This window comes from Rhincodon typus, chromosome 1 (assembly GCF_021869965.1).
Source record: "Rhincodon typus isolate 14 chromosome 1, sRhiTyp1.1, whole genome shotgun sequence".
Classification (NCBI taxonomy): domain Eukaryota; kingdom Metazoa; phylum Chordata; class Chondrichthyes; order Orectolobiformes; family Rhincodontidae; genus Rhincodon; species Rhincodon typus.
This window is the reverse complement of record NC_063332.1, coordinates 138,657,597-138,673,861: the sequence shown is the minus strand read 5'-3', so window position 1 is coordinate 138,673,861 and position 16,265 is coordinate 138,657,597. Positions and strand designations below refer to the sequence as shown.

General features: G+C 44.0%; 1 protein-coding gene across 1 annotated transcript in view; it reads right to left on the bottom strand.

Annotated features, from left to right (window-relative positions):
- Positions 1–16,265, bottom strand: part of LOC109912492 (acid-sensing ion channel 5) — a 188,095-nt gene that overhangs the window by 165,357 nt on the left and 6,473 nt on the right. The window lies entirely within an intron of this gene.

The following is a 16,265-nucleotide window of genomic DNA, read 5'->3' as shown; positions in this document are numbered from 1 at the left end:
CATCCAGCTCTACACCTTGTTATCTCAGACATGGGGAGAATGGGCAAAGACCCCACAGACTTTGCCCAAGGGTGGGATTGAACCCAGATTACTAGGATTGTGAGGCAGCAGTGCTAACAACTGAGAACCGTGCCACATAAAAATTTCTGTCATTTTTCAGGATGACTTTATTCAATTGTTTTCTTCATGAAAGGAGCAGAGGACTTAGGAACAGAAATAGCTCATTAACCCCTCATGGCTGTACTATTATTCAGTGGATCATAACTGATGTGCAGCCTAATTCCTAAACCATTGCTGTAGATATTTAAATGTTTTTGATTAACAGGTATTATTAATATTAAAATTTACAATTAGTCTTATTAAAATCACTTGATATTTACAGAAGAGAATTGCAAACTTTCAGCATTAGTATGCAAAAGTATTTCTGTTTTCACTCCTGTAAGACCTTTAAATTTTAGGCTATGGCCCTTAGTTCCAGAATCCCTACCTAGCGAAAATAGTTTCCTGTATCTGCCTTGTATGTTACCTGTAATGTCTTAAATCTTTGATCAAGTCATCCTTTTACTTTTAAGTTCCTCACTCATGTAATTTTATAATTTAACCCAATACCCCACATACCAGGCCTTGTTACCACATAGCCTGCCATCACACACCTCCTGTTGTTAGTCACTAACTGTCCCCATTAACAACGATTCGCCCATCCAGCCTGATCGTTAGCAACTCCTTTGTTTGTCCAATTCTCTCTCTCTCTCTCTCTCTCACTCTCTCTCTCTGGTCTCTATCCAATCGTTTACTCCCTACCCCACCCACCTCCCTACTTTCTGCATATAAACTGACGTTTTCCCAGACACCATCAGTTCTGAGGAAGGGTCACCGGACCTGAAACGTTAACTCTGTTTTTCCCTTCACAGATGCTGCCAGACCTGCTGAGCTTCTCCAGCAATTTTGTTTTTGTCAGTGTTTAGCACTGCTGCCTCACAGCATCAGGGACCTGGGTTTGATTCTAACCTCAGCGGACTGTCTGTGTCGAGTTTGCACATTCTCTCCGTGTCTGCATGGGTTTCCTCCCACGGTCTGAAGATGTGCAGGTTAAGTGGATTGGCCATGTCAAATTGCCCATCATGTCCAAGGTTAGGTGGATTAGCCATGGGAAATGCAGTGTTACTGGGGTGGCAGGGAGTTGGGGGGATGGTCGGTGTCCTGTCAATGGGCTGAAAGGCCTGCTTCCACACTGTCGGGATTCTATGATTTCAATACCATTTAGCCTGTCGAGCCTGTTCTGCCATTGGATACAATTATGGCTCATCAGCCTTTAATCAACACTATCCCTATAACTCTTTACACCATGGATAATCAAACACTTATCAATGTCAACTTCATATATGTTCAAAGACTGAACTTGCATAGCCTTTTGTGATAGCTTCACCACGCTTTCCCATTTGCTAGGGACATGGAACATTTCCTGAAGTTTTTCTTCCAGTTTTATGCTGTTTTTAATTCCTTAATTAGCTATGACCCTGTACGTTTTCTCTTCTTTGGCAATCCCTCAGGACTGAGGATGATTTTCTTCCATTGCAGAACTGTTGGCTCTGAGCTGACTAAGAACTCCAATGCTGCAATTGCGCAGCCTGCCACAGGGGTGAATTGTGTTCAAAGAGGGGAGTGGATGGGATGTGTGGGTTTTCACATGTTCCTTACACTGTACTTGACTTCCACTTGAGCCTGTCATAGATACTCAAGACAGTTGGCAGCTTCACAAATGCTTTGTCACCGGTTTTGGGCAAAAGACTTGTACAAGTCAGTGGCAATATAATACTACTTCAGGGGAATTTTGAGGATGTCCTCAAAACATATCTTATGTTCTCCTGGTAACCATTTTCCATGATAAAGCCTAGAGTAGACAAATTGTTTTAGGAGTGTTTGTCAAGCATTTGGACAATGCTGCCACCCAATACATTTGATCAACCATATCTGCTGATTTAACAGTGCGGATGCTTGCCTGAGAGAGGACACTGGCACAGGAACATCTGTCCTGCCAGTGGATATTGCAGAATTTTACGGAAGCATCAGGGATGACATTTCTCTTGGGATTTGAGATGTCTGCTGTACATTGTACGTTTCCCTAATGCGTTCAGAAGGACAGATACTGCTGCTGTTGTGTAGACCATGAGCTTGATGTCAAGGTTTGAGGCCTTTGTAATCAAACATTCTCTTCTTCAGTCAGCCAAAAGCACAATGGAGGCAATGACTGCCTTCACTGAAAGGAGGTCCTAAGGTATGAGAATTAATTCAGGTTGTCCACTGTGGCTTCTTGTAGTTGAGAGACAGTGTTGTGCAGCATGAGTAGGCTGTTAGAGGACTTTATTATTTTTGTCTTCCCAATTTTAAGTCTCAGGCCCATTTTCTCATGATTCCACAAATTCATCAGCAATTGCTGCTAACCCAGCCTTTGAGCAAACAAACCTCCAACTGTTGTCTGAGTCCTGGAATTTGCTGACTGAGATTAAGGTGGTTTTTGTTCTGGACTGAAGATGATGCTGATTGAACAGTTTCCTGCTTATCTTGTAGGAAAGCTCTACTCCAATGGGAACCTTCATGGGTGTGGGGTGGACTGCTGCAGCAAGGAAGATAGAGAAGTGACTGCTGATCTGAGTTTGCACGTGTATTTGATCTGTGGTGGATCCATTGGTGAGTATCATGGTTTGCATGTCTTGGACTTGTCTTGCTGTGAAGATTACATCCATCATGCCTCATGATGGACAGCATCTGCATTGTGACTTTGAAAGGAGCTCTTTAGCCATTGGGAGGATGCAATTGAGGAGGATTTTGGTGGACAGCAGAGAGACTCCTCAGTAACCACCATGTTCAGTCTTATTTCCTTTCTTGGAGATTGTCACACTTAAGGCATCGTGGAGATCCCTCACCATGCTCTCTTCCTTTCAGAAGAAAAGAGATGAGGTCTTATATTTGCATCAAAAGTGCTTTACTGCCATATGTCAGAATTTTGACATCTGCACTGGTGCGCTGGTTAATTCTTAACAGTCAAATGTTTTTTTTTAATTAATATGGTTCTTCTGAGGTGATGGTAACACGTTCTGGGAGATAATTGATGGCACTCGCATCAAGGAGATCCTTGATGTGCTCCTTCCAAAAAGCATTGATTGCCTCCTTGTTCTTGATGAGCACCACTCTATGCTTAGGTCTCAGTAGGGTGGATCCTTGGATGCTTGGGCCATAACTCTTCCAAATTTGCCTCCAAACCATTCATCATCCAGATTTGGAAATATTTGCCATTCCTCAGTGTGGCTGGGTCAAAATCTGGAAACTCTCTCTAATGGCGCTGTGGGTGTACCTACACCAAATGGACTGCAACAATTCAAGAAGGCAGTTCACCTTCTGAAAGGCAACTAAAGATGTGCAATAAATGTTGGCCCGTCTAGTGATGCATGGGCCATGTCAGTACATCAGTACAAAAGAAATGGCTGAAGAATTTGCAACCAGAGTCAGCCAGAAATGCTGAATGGGTAGTCCATCTTGACCTCCGCCAGAGGTCCCCAGCATTAGAGATGCCAGTCTTCAGCCATTTGATTCACTCCACACCATTTCAAGAAATGGTTGGAGGCACAGGAAGCATCTTTTGGGTTTTTCTTTGTTTTTCAACATTCTGTTGTTTGGTCAGCCATTGAGTCATAGAGTTAATGTCCTCTCCAACATCCAGTCAGCTGCCAACCCCTGAGCATTATGCCATCTAGGTGCCAGTTCATCTATGATGTTCTTAGAGTAGTAATTGAACTACAGTATCCTTCTCAGCCAGTTTCAACAGCAAACATCAGTCTTTCGTTCTCTCCTTTTTTTTTCATGAAATAAACTGCTGTTTAATGTTCAAACTTCAAATCTCAATTACAACTCACAGGTTCAAAGTAAAAGATATCTCAACAATAATGTTAGAAGTAGGGATGTTTGCTGATGTTTGAACAATGTCCAGCACCATTTGTGATTCCTTAGCTACTGAATACGCCCATGTCTTAATGTAGCAAGACATTGATGATATCCAAGCTTGGGCTGATAAGTGGCAAATGACATTCACACCACACAGGTGCCAGGCAAAAACCATTTTCAACAAAAGAGAATAAAACCATCGCTATTCAGTGGCATTCTAATTGCTGAATCTCCTATATACATTCTGGAAATACCACTGACCAATCAGATAAATATGCCTGCAAGAACAGGTCAGAGGCTGAGACTTCTGCCACAAGTAACTCGCCCCTCTGTCTCCTCAAAGCCTGTTTACTATCTACAAGTCACTAGTCAGTAGTGTTCCCCACTTGCCCAGATAGGTGTAGTCCCAACAACACAAGAAGCTCAATACTATCCACTACAAAGTATCCTGCATAAGTGGAGCCCCATTCACCATCTTCCACATTTATGCCCTTCATCACCAAAGCAAAGTGACAGAAGTGTGAACTATCTACAAGATGCACTGCATTAACTCAGTAAGGCTCTTTTGACAGTACCTTCCAAACTGCTAACTTCTATCATCTGGAAGCACAAAGCCAACAAATGAATGAGATAGCCACCAGCTGAAAAGTTCTCCATTACCCCAATCACCCACCATCTTGACTTGGAAATATATCGCCGTGTTGTTGGGTAAAGGCTTAAGCATTCTCCATAATCTTAAGTGAGAAGAGTCCAAGTGGATGATCCATCTTGGCCTCCTCCTGTGGTTCCTAGCATCACAAAAGCCAGTCTTCAGCCAGCTCAATTCACTTCATGTGATATCAAGGAATAGTTGAAGGTACAGGATATTGTAAAGGCTATGCATCCTTATAACATTCCAGTAATAGTACTGAACACTTGTGCTCCAGAACTTGCTACACCCCTGCAGAGCTGTTCCAGTACAGCTACAATACTGACATATACCTGACAATGTGGAAGATTGTCTATCCATGTCCTGCAGGACAAATCCAACCCAGCCAAATATCAATCTATCGATCTACTCTCGATCATCAGTAAAGTGATGGAGGTGATGTCATCAACATAGCTATCAAGCAGAATCTGCTTAGCTTACTGACACCCACTTTGGGTTACAACAGGGCTGCTCAGCTCCTGACTTTATTACAGCCTTAACATTGGTGAAAAAGCTGAACGCTAGAGATGAGAGTGACTGCCCATGACATCGATGAGGTATTTGACCAAGAGTAGCATCAAGGAGTCCTATTAAAACTGAAATCAATGAAAATCAAGGGGAAAAAATCTTTGCTGGCTGAAGTCATACCTGGCACATAGGAAGTTGTTGTTGAGGGTCAGTCATCTCCACTCCAGGACATCTCTGTAGGGTAGTGTCCTAGGTCCAACCATCTTGAGCTGCTTCATCAAATGACATTCCCTCCATCATAAGGTCCGAAGAGGGGATGTTTGTGTAATCATTATCAGAATGTTCAGCACCATTTGCAGCACCTCAGATACTGAAGCAATCCATGTTCAAATACAGCAGACCTGGACAATATCCAGGCTTAGGCTGAAAAATGGCAAGTAACATTTGTGCCACACAAATGCCAGGCAATGACCGTCACCAATAAGAGATAATCTAACCACAACCCCGAGATATTTAATGTTACCATCACTAAAACACCACTGTCAACATCTTGAGGGTTACCATTGACCAGAAACTCAAATGATCTCACTATATAAATGCAATGACTACAATAGCCGGTCAGAGGCTAGGAATAATGCAACAAATAACTCATCTCCAGACTCCACAGATCCTGTCCACCATATAGACGGTACAAGGCTGGAGTGTGATGGAACATAGCCCACTTGCCTGGATGGGTGCAGCTTGAACAACACTCAAAAGGTTTGACACTATCCAGGACAAAGCAAGCCACTTGATTGGCATTACATTCACAAACTTCATGCTCTCCATCACTGATGCTCAGTAGTAGTAGTGTGTATTACCTAATATATGCACTGCAGATCCTTAGATAGCAGTTTTTCATACCCACAACTACTTCCAGCTAGAAGGACAAGGGCAGCAGATACACGGGAATACCACCACCTGCAAGTTTGTTTCTAAGCCTCTTACCACCCTGACTTGAAAAAGTATCACCTTTCCTTCACTGTCATAGGTAAGCAGTAGTGATAGTGTCTGTAAGGTTAGAAACACAAATAAGCAGCTCTGGGGCCACAAGCAAGATTCCAGGATGGTGTGTTGCCTCCCTGGTGCCAGAGTCAAGGATGTCTCTGAGTGGGCAAAGGATATTCTGAAGGGGCAGGATGAAAAGCAGAGATTGTGGTCCATATTTGTGCTAATGACACAAGTGGTAAGAGAGAGGTCACGCAAAGGGTATTCTGGAAGATAGGAAAGAAGTTGAAAAGTAGGATCTCTATGTTTGTAATCTCGGGATTACTTCCTGTGCCAGGTGCCAATGAGACTAAGAATAGGAGAATAGTACAGTTAAATAGTGGCTAAACACCTGGTGTAGAAGGGAGGGCTTCAAGTAGGTGGATCATTGGGATGTCTACTGGGGTAGGTGGGACTGATGAAAGAAAGGTGAGTTGCACCTGAACTGGAGGGGTACCAATATCCTGGTAGGGAGGTTTGCAAATGTCAATCAAGAGGGTTTAAACTAGTGTGGCCAGTAGGTCAGCAGGTAAGGTGGCTGAGGAGGAGTCAGAAACTAAGGTCAGTAAGGCTAAGAGGAAGAACAGACAGCGAGAGGTTACTAAACATGGCAGGACTGGTAGTCTGGTGTAGCTGTTTTAATGCGAGTATGACGGCTGAGCAAAATGAACTTAGAGTCATAGCATAGAGATGTACAGCATGGAAACAGACCTTTTGGTTCAACTCATCCATGCTGACCAGATATCCTACAATTCTGTAGTCCCATTCGCCGTCATTTGGTCCATATCCTTCTAAACCCTTCCTATACATATCCAATCCAGACCTTGAAATGTTGTAATTGTACCAGCCTCCAGGACTTCCTCTGGTAGTTCATTCCATACATGCACCACCCTCTGCATGAAAACATTGTCCCTCAGGTCCGTTTTAAACCTTTCCCCTTTCACCTTAAATTATGCCCTCTAGTTTTGGACTATCCTAACCTGGGAAAAAGACCTTGGCTATTCAGCCTTATGATTTTATAAACCTTTATAAGGTCACCCCTTAGCCTCTGATGCCCCAGGGAAAATAGCTCCAGCCTATTCAGCTTCTCCCTCTGGCTCAAACCCTCCAACCCTGGCAACATCCTTGTCAATCTTTTCTGAACCCTTTCAATTTTCACAACATCTTTCCTATAGCCGGGAGTCCAGAATTGAATGCAGTATTCCAAATATGGCTTAACTAATGTCCTCTACAGCCGCAACATGACCTCCCAACTCCTATACTCAATGCACTGACCAATACAGGCAAGCATACAAATGTCTTCTGCACTAATCTGTCTACCTGCAACTCCACTATCATGGAGCTACGAATTTGCACTTCAAGTCTCTATGTTCGGCAACACTCCCTAGCACTTTACCATTAAGTGTATAAGTCCTGCTCTGATATGCCCTACAAAAATGTAGCGCCTCACATTTATCTAGATTGAAGTTCATCTGCCACCCTTAAGCCCATCGGCCCATCTGATCACGGTCTCATTGTACTCTGAGATAACCTTCTTCGCTGTTCACTACATTATCAATTTTGTTGTCATCTGCAAACTGACTAACTATACCTCCTACATTCACATCCAAATCACTTATATAATTGACAAAAAGCAGTGGACCCAGTACTGATCTTTGAGGCACACTGCTAATTGCAGTCTTTCAGTCTGAAAAGCAACCCTCCTCCACCACCACCCACACTCTCCTACCTTCTGCCAATTTTGTATCCAAATCCAAATCGCTAACCAGTCTACCATGTGGAACCTTGTCAAACGCCTCACCTAATTCTATTTGAGGTTAGATTAATACATATAAATATAATGCTGTAGCTATTTGAGAATCTTGGTTGAGAGAGGGTCAAGACTTGCAGCTTAACGTTCTGGGATTTAGATGTTTCAGACAAGATCGAGAGGGATGCATAAGTGGTTGGGGAGTTGTGTTGCTGATTAGAGAGAATATAACAGCTATCCTGAGGGAGGACACTTTGGACCGGTCATCCAGCAAGGGCAGATGGGTAGAGCTCAGGAATAGGAAGGGTGCAATCACATTGACAGGATTGTATGAGAGGCTTCCCAATAACCTGTGGGAGATAGAGGAAATGACATGTAGACAGATTATGGAAAAATGTAAAAACAACAGGTTTGTTGTGGTGGGTGATTCTAACTTCCTCTATATTGACTGGGATTTGCTTACTGCCAGGGACTTGGATGGGGTGGATTTTGTTAGGTGTGTCCAGTATGGTTTTTTGAAAGAATATGCAAATAGTCCAACTTGGGAAGGAGCCAAACTAGACCTGGTATTGGGGAATGAGCTCGGCCAGGTGACTGAAGTTGTAGTGAGGGAGAATTTTGGGAACAGTGACTATAATTCTGCAAGTTTCAAGTTATTTATAGAAAAGGACAAGAGTAGTCCTCGGGTGAAAGTACTAAATTGGGGAAGGGTAACTACTACAATATTAGGCAGGAACTGGGGATGACTGGGGGTAACTGTTTTGAGGGTAAATACACATCTGGCATGTAGGAATATTTTCAAGGCCAGTTGATTAGAGTTCAGGATCAGCAAGTACCTGTGAAAATGAAGGATAAGGATGGCAAAATTCAGGAAACCTGGATAAAAAGAGAAATTGAGAGCTTAGATAATAAGAAAAAGGAGGCATATGTAAGGTTTAGGAAACTTAAGGCAGACAGAGCCCTCAAAGAATACAAAAAATGGAAAGATCTCAAACAAGGAATTATGATGGCTTAAAGGGGCCATGAAATGTCTTTGGCCAACAGGATTAAGGAAAATACCAAGACTTTTTATACATATATAAGGAGTAAGAAGATAGCCAGGGAAAGGGTAGGTCCACTCAAGGACAAAGGATGGAATTTATGCCTTGTGCTGGAGGAAGTGGATGAGATCCTCAACAAATACTTCACATCAGTATTCAGAAAGGAAAAGGACATCGTGGCTGGTGAGTCTCAGGAGAGTTATACTATTACTATAAGGCATGGCAATAGGAAAAAGAGGAGGATGTGTTGGATGTTCTGAAAAGCATTGAAGTAGATGAGTCCCCAGGGCCTGAGGGGATCTACCCAGGATGCTCACAGAGGCAGATCAGAAAATTGCTGAGGTGTACAGTGGCTCAATGGTTAGTACTGCTGCCTCACAGCGCCAGGGACCCAGGTTTGATTCCACCCTTGGGCAACTGTCTGTGTGGAGTTTGCACATTCTCCCTGTGTCTGCGCGGGTTATCTCTGGGTACTCCGGTTTCCTACTACAGTCCTAAAATGTGCAAGCTAGGTGGATTGACCATGCTAAATTGTCCATAGTGTACAGGGATGTGTAGATGAGGTGGGTTACAGGGGGATGGGTCTGGGTGGGATGCTTTGAGGGTCGGTGTGGACTTGTTGGGCCGAAGGGCCTGTTTCTACACTGTAAGGATTCGATATTATACAGAACTTTGTATCCTCTTTAGTCACAGGAGAGGTCCCAGAGGACAAGAGAATAGCCGCCATTGTTCATTTGTTTACAAAGGGTAACAAGGATAATCTAGGGCATTAAAGGCTAGTGAAGCTTACATCAGGGAAATTATCGGAGAAGATTCTTAGGAATAAGATTTCCTCACATTTGGAAGAATATGGACTTATCAGCAATGACAGCATGGCTTTGTGTGGGGAAGGTCATATCTCACAAACTTGAATGGGTCTTTTTGAGAAAGTGACAAAAGTGATTGATAAGAGCAGGTGGTAGATGTTGTCTATATGGAATTTAGCAAAGCCTTTGACAAGGTAGACTGACACAAAAGATGAAGTCACAAGAGATTCATAGTGAGCTGGTAAGATGAATATAGAACTGGCTTCATCATAGAAGACAAGAGTATCAATGGAAGAGTATTTTTCAGATTGGATATCTACGAATAGAAATATCCCGCAAGGATCAGTGCTGGTACCCGTTTTGTTGAAAATATATGTCTAAATGATTTGGAGAATCATGTCAGGAGAATGTAGATAGCCTGATTACTAAGATTTCAGATTCAGAAAGGTAGGGAAAGCTGTTGGGTGGGGGTGGGGGTTTGTGGAGAAACGACCTACCAGGGTCTCTGGCACTGAGCCTGGCTCTATGGCTCAGAAGGGAAGGGGGGAGAATAGGAGCGCGATAGTGATAGGAGAATCAATGGTTAGGGGAACAGACAGGGGATTCTGTGGTACCGAACGAGACTCCCGGATGGTATGTTGCCTCCCGGTGCCAGGGTGAGGGATGTCTTGGATCGAGCCTACAGGATTCTGAAGGGGGAAAGTGAGCAGACAGACGTCATGATACACATTGGTACCAATGACATAGCTAGGAAAGGGGATGAGGACCTGAAAAGTTAATATAGGGAATTAAGATGGAAGCTAAAAGCCAGGACGAGCAGAGTACTAATTTCAGGATTACTACCGGTGTCACAGGCTAGTGAGCCAAGGAATAGAGAGTGAGTGCTGCTGAACGCATGGCTACAGAGCTGGTATAGGAGGGAGGGCTTCAGATATGAGGATCATTGGGATACCTTCTGGGGTAGGTGGGACCTGTACAAGAAGGACGGGTTGCGCCTGAAATGGAGGGGCACCAATATCCTGGGTGGGAGGTTTGCTAGAGCTCTTGAGGGTTTAAACTAATTTGGCAGGGGGACGGGAACTGGAGCTACAGATCAGAGGATGGGGTAGCCAGTGTACAGGCAGATACAGTATGCAGAAAGTCTGTAAGGAGGGATAAACAGTTGACAGGGCAAAGTTGCAGTCAGTGCGATGGGTTGAAATGTGTCTATTTTAATGCAAGAAGTGTCAGGAATAAGGGTGACGAACTTAGAGTATGGATCAGCTCTTGGAGCTACGATGTTGTGGAAATTACAGAGACTTGGATAACAAAGGCAGGAATGGTTGCTGGATGTTCTGGGGTTTTGATGTTTCAAAAGAACTAGGGAGGGAGGTAAAAGAGGTGGGGGGGTGGCATTGCTAATCAATGCAGCCGCAGAAAGGGAGGTCGTTGAGGAGGGTTTGTCCATGGGGTCAGTATGGGTGGAAATCAGAAAAGTCAGAAACAGGAAAGGAGCAATCACTTTATTGGGTGCTTTCTATAGACTCCACCACCCACCGCGACCCCCCCTCCCTACCTCCTCCCCCCCCACCACCGCCCCACCACCACCACCCCCCACCCCCCAATAGCAACAGTGACCCGGAGGAACAGATTGGGAGGTAGATTGTGGAAAGGTGCAGAAGTAATAGGGTTGTTGTCATGGGTGACTTCAACTTCCCTAATATAGACTGGAACCTCCTTTGTACAAATAGTTTCGATGGAGCAGATTTTGTCAGGTGTGTCCAAGAGGATTTCTGACTCAATATGTAGATAGGCCGACTAGACGGGAGGCTGTATTGGATTTGGTCCTTGGAAACAAACCAGGCCAGCTATCAGATCTCTCGGTGGGAGAGCATTTCGGTGATAGTAATTGCAACTCCCTAACCTTTACTATAGTCATGGAGAGGGATAGGAGCAGGCAGTATGGAAAAGTATTTAATTAGGGGAGGGGGAATTACAATGCTATTAGGCAAGAAGTGCGGAGCATAAATTGGGAACGAATGTTCTCAGGGAAATGCACAACAGAAATGTGAAGATTGTTTCAGGAGCAGTTGCTATGAGTACTGGATAGGTTGTCCCACTGAGGCAAGGGGGACCAGTGGCTCAATGGATAACATGCTTGACCACAGATCAGGAGATTGTAGGTTTGACTCCTACATGGCTCAAGTACAATATAGTTATTTGAAGCGACACGGTGGCACAGTGGTTAGCACTGCTGCCTCACAGCTCCAGGGAGCCGGGTTCAATTCCACCCTTGGGCGACTGTCTGTGTGGAGTTTGCACATTCTCCCCGTGTCTGCATGGGTTTCCTCCGGGTGCTCTGGTTTCCTCCCACAATCCAAAGATGTGCAGGCTAGGTGGATTGGCCATGCTAAATTGCCCGATAGTGTTCAGGAATGTGTAGATGAGGGGGAAAGGTCTGGGTGGGATGCTCTGTGTGTCACTGTGGACTTGTTGGGCCGAATGGTCTGTTTCCACACTGTAGGGATTCTATGATTCTATGACAGAAGGGATGGTAAGGTGAAGGAACCTTGGACGACAAGACATGTGGAACATCTAGTTAAGAGGAAGAAGGAAGCTTACTTAAGGTTAAGGAAGCAAGGATCAGACAGGGCTCTAGGGGTCTACAAGGTAGCCAGAAAGGAACTGAAGAACGGACTGAGGAGAGCTAGAAGGGGTATGAAAACGCCTTGGCGGGGAGGATCAAGGAAAACCCCAAGACGTTCTATATTTGTGTGAGGAACAAGAAGAGTGAGGGTAGGGCCAATCAGGGATAGTGGAGGGAACTTGTGTGCGAAGTTGGAGGAGGTAGGGGAGATCCTTAATGAATACTTTGCTTCAGTATTCACCAGTGAAAGCGACCTTGACGTTTGTGAGGACAGCATGAAACAGGCTGATGTGCTCAAACAGGTTGATGTTAGGAGGGAGGATGTGCTAGAAATTTTGAAAAACATGAGGATAGATAAGTCCCCTGGGCCAGACGGGATATACCCAAGGTTCCTACAGGAAGTGAGGGAAGAGATTACTGCCCTTTTGACGATGATATTTGCGTTCTGACTATCCACTGCAGTAGTACCAGATGATTGGAGGGTGGCAACTGTCATTCCCTTGTTCAAGAAAAGGAATAGGGATAATCCTGGGAATTACAGACCAGTCAGTCTGTCTTCTGTAGTGGGTAAATTATTGGAGAAGATGCTGAGATATAGTAATTATGATTATTTGGATTAGAAATAGTCAGCATTGCTTTGTGAGGGGCAGGTCATGCCTTATTGAATTCTTTGAGGATGTGACAAAACACATTGAAGGCAGAGCAGTGGATGTAGTGTATATGGATTTTAGCAAGGCATTTGAAAAGGCTCCCCATGGTAGGCTCATTCAGAAAGTAAGGAGGCATGGGATTCAGGGAAATTTGGCTGTCTGGATACAGAATTGGCTGTCCAGTAGAAGAGAGGGTGGTCGTAGACATAAAGTATTCAGCCTGGAGCTCGGTGACCAGTGGTGTTCCACAGGGATCTGTTCTGGGACCTCTGCTCTTTGTGATCTTTATAAATGACTTGGATGAGGCAGTGGAAGGGTTGGTTAGTAAGTTTGCCGATGACACGAAGGTTGGTGGAGTTGTGGATAGCGTGGGGGGCTGTTGTAGGTTGCAATAGGGCATTGACAGGATGCAGAGCTGGGGAAAGAAGTAGCAGATGGAATTCAACCCAGAAAAGTTGAAGTGATTCACTTTGGAAGGTTGAATTTGCATGCAGAATACAAGGTTAATGGCAGGATTCTTGGCAGTGTGGAGGAACAGGGAGATCTTGGGATCTACATCCATAGATCCCTCAAAGTTGCTACCCAACTTGATAGGGTTGTAAAGAAGGTGTCTGGTGTGTTGGCTTTCATTGGCAGGGGAATTGAGTTTAAGAGCTGCGAGGTTACGCTGCAGCTCTATAAAACCCAGGTTAGACTACACTTGGAATATTATGTTCAGTTCTGGTCGCCTTATTATAGGAATGATGTGGAAGCTTTAGAGAGGGTGCAGAGGAGATTTACCAGGATGCTGCCTGGACTGGAGGGCAGGTCTTACACAGAAAGATTGTTGGAGCTAGGGCTTTTCTCATTAGAGTGAAGAAGGATGAGCGGTGACTTGATAGAGCTGTACAAGATGATAAGAGGCACAGATAGAGTGGATAGCCAGGGCAGAAATGACTATCATGAGGGGGCATAATTTTAAGGTGATCGGAGGAAGGCATAGGAAGATTTCAGAGGTAGGTTCTTCACACCGAGAGTGGTGGGTGTGTGGAATGCGCTGCTGGCTGTGGTAGTGGAGTCAGATACATTAGAGATATTTAAGCTACTCTTGGATAGGCACATGGATGATAGTATAATGTAGGGTATGCAGGGTAATTTGATGTTGGAGTAGGATAATAGATCAGCATAACATCATGGGCCGAAGGGCCTGTAACTGTGCTGTACTCTTCTATGTTCGCAAGGCAGATTGCCAGATGATACAACTGAATATAGGTAGACTAGAAATTTGGGTGGAAAATGGCAGATAGAGTTTAATCTAGACTAAAGCAACTGATGAATTGTTTAAAATCTTTATAATTCTTAGTTTTCAGGTTTGTTTTAAATATTCTTCTGACTGCAACAAGGCTAATCACGCTGCAAGTAATTTTGTTATCTTATGTTCAGACATTTGCCTTGATCCTGTAACATTGTATCTAGTTATGTAATTGTGTGCCCTGAATTGTAACAATAGGAACCTGTTGTGAACTGAACTGGATATTTTATTTTCTTGAAATGTACTATTTTTAATCATTAATAGGCAGATGAAAATATAAGTTAATAGAACAAAGCCACATATGAATTAAAACAGAAATTGCTTGAAAATCTGCAGGTCTGGCAGCATCTGTGGAGAGAAATCAGAGTTAACATTTCAGGTCCAGAGACCCTTCTTCAGAATCCAGATATGAATTAATGGTTTACAGATGTCAGGTTGCGCTGCTGTAGGCAGGATATTATTAATTTGGACAGGTGCAGAAAAGATTTACAAGGATGTTACTGGGAATGGAAGGTTTGAGTTAGGAAAGGCTGGATAGGCTGGGACTTCTTTCACTGGAGCTAGGTGATTGAGGGGTGACCTTATAGAGGTTTATAAAATCATGAGGGGCATAGATAAGGTGAATAGCAAAGGTCTTCACCCTAGGGTAAGAGAATTAAAAATTAGAGGGTATATTTTTAAGGTGAGATGATAAAGATTTAAAAGGGATCTGAGGGGCAAGTTTTTCACACAGAGGGTAGTGTGTAATTGAAATGAACTGTCAGAGGAAGTGGTTGGTGCAGGTACGGTTACAACATTTGGACAGGTACATGAATAGGGATATGAGGTAAATGCAGGCAAATGGGACTGGTTTTGTTTGGGAAACTTGGTTGGCATGGACATGTTGGACCGAAGGGTCTGTTTCCATGCTGTATGACTCTATGACTCTATGAAAGCAAGGTGATGTGTTTTGGCATATCAAATGAAGGTGGGAAGCATATTGTAGGTGGCAGAACCCTTAGTAGCATCAGTATAGGGAAGCTTCTAGGCATACACGTCCATAGTTCCCTGAAAAGTGCTCAGGAGGCATGTGGCATACCTGCCTTAATTGGTCAGGGCATAGAGTATCATACTTTGCAGCTGTCTCATGCTTTAGTTAGGGCACATTAGGAATATCATGTGCAGTTCTGGTTGCCATACTACCAGAAGGATGTGAAGGCTTTGGAGAAGGTAGAAAAATGGTTTTCTTGGATGTTGCCTGGTTAAGTGATTATTAACTATGAAGAGAGTCATAGAGGTCTACAGCAAGGAAATAGAGCTTTCAAACCAACTTGCCCATGCCACCCAATTTTCACAATTTAAACTAGTCCCATTTGCCTGCATTTGGTCCATATCCCTCCATTCCTATTCCATCCAAGTACCTTTCTAAATGTTTTTTAAATGATGAAATATTACTTGCTTCCACCTCTATTTCTGGCAGCTCATTCCAGACTATCACCACCTTCTGTGTGAAAAATTGCGCCATCTGGACTCTTGTATCTCTCCCTTCTCACCTTAAACCGATGACCTCTAATTTAAGACTCCCCTACCATGGGGAAAAGCTGTCAGCTGTCACCTTATCTATTCCCCTCATGATTTTATGTACCTCTATAAGGTCATCTTCCACTTCCAACGCTTCATGGAAAAAAGTCTCCTTATAACTCAGATAACAAGGTGTAGAGGTGGATGAACACAGCAGGCCAACTGCATCAGAGGAGCAGAAAAGCTAATGTTTCGGGTCTGGACCCTTCTTCAGAAATGGGGGAGGGGAAGGGGATTCTGAAATAAATAGAGAGAGAGGGGGAGGAGGATGGAAGGTGGATAAAGGAGCAGATAGGTGGAGAGGAGACCGACAGGTCAAAGAGGTGGGGATGGAGCCAGTAAAGGTGAGTGTGGGCGGGGAGTTATGGTGGGGTTAGGTCAGTCCAGGGAGGATGGACAGGTCAAGGAGGTGGGATGAGGC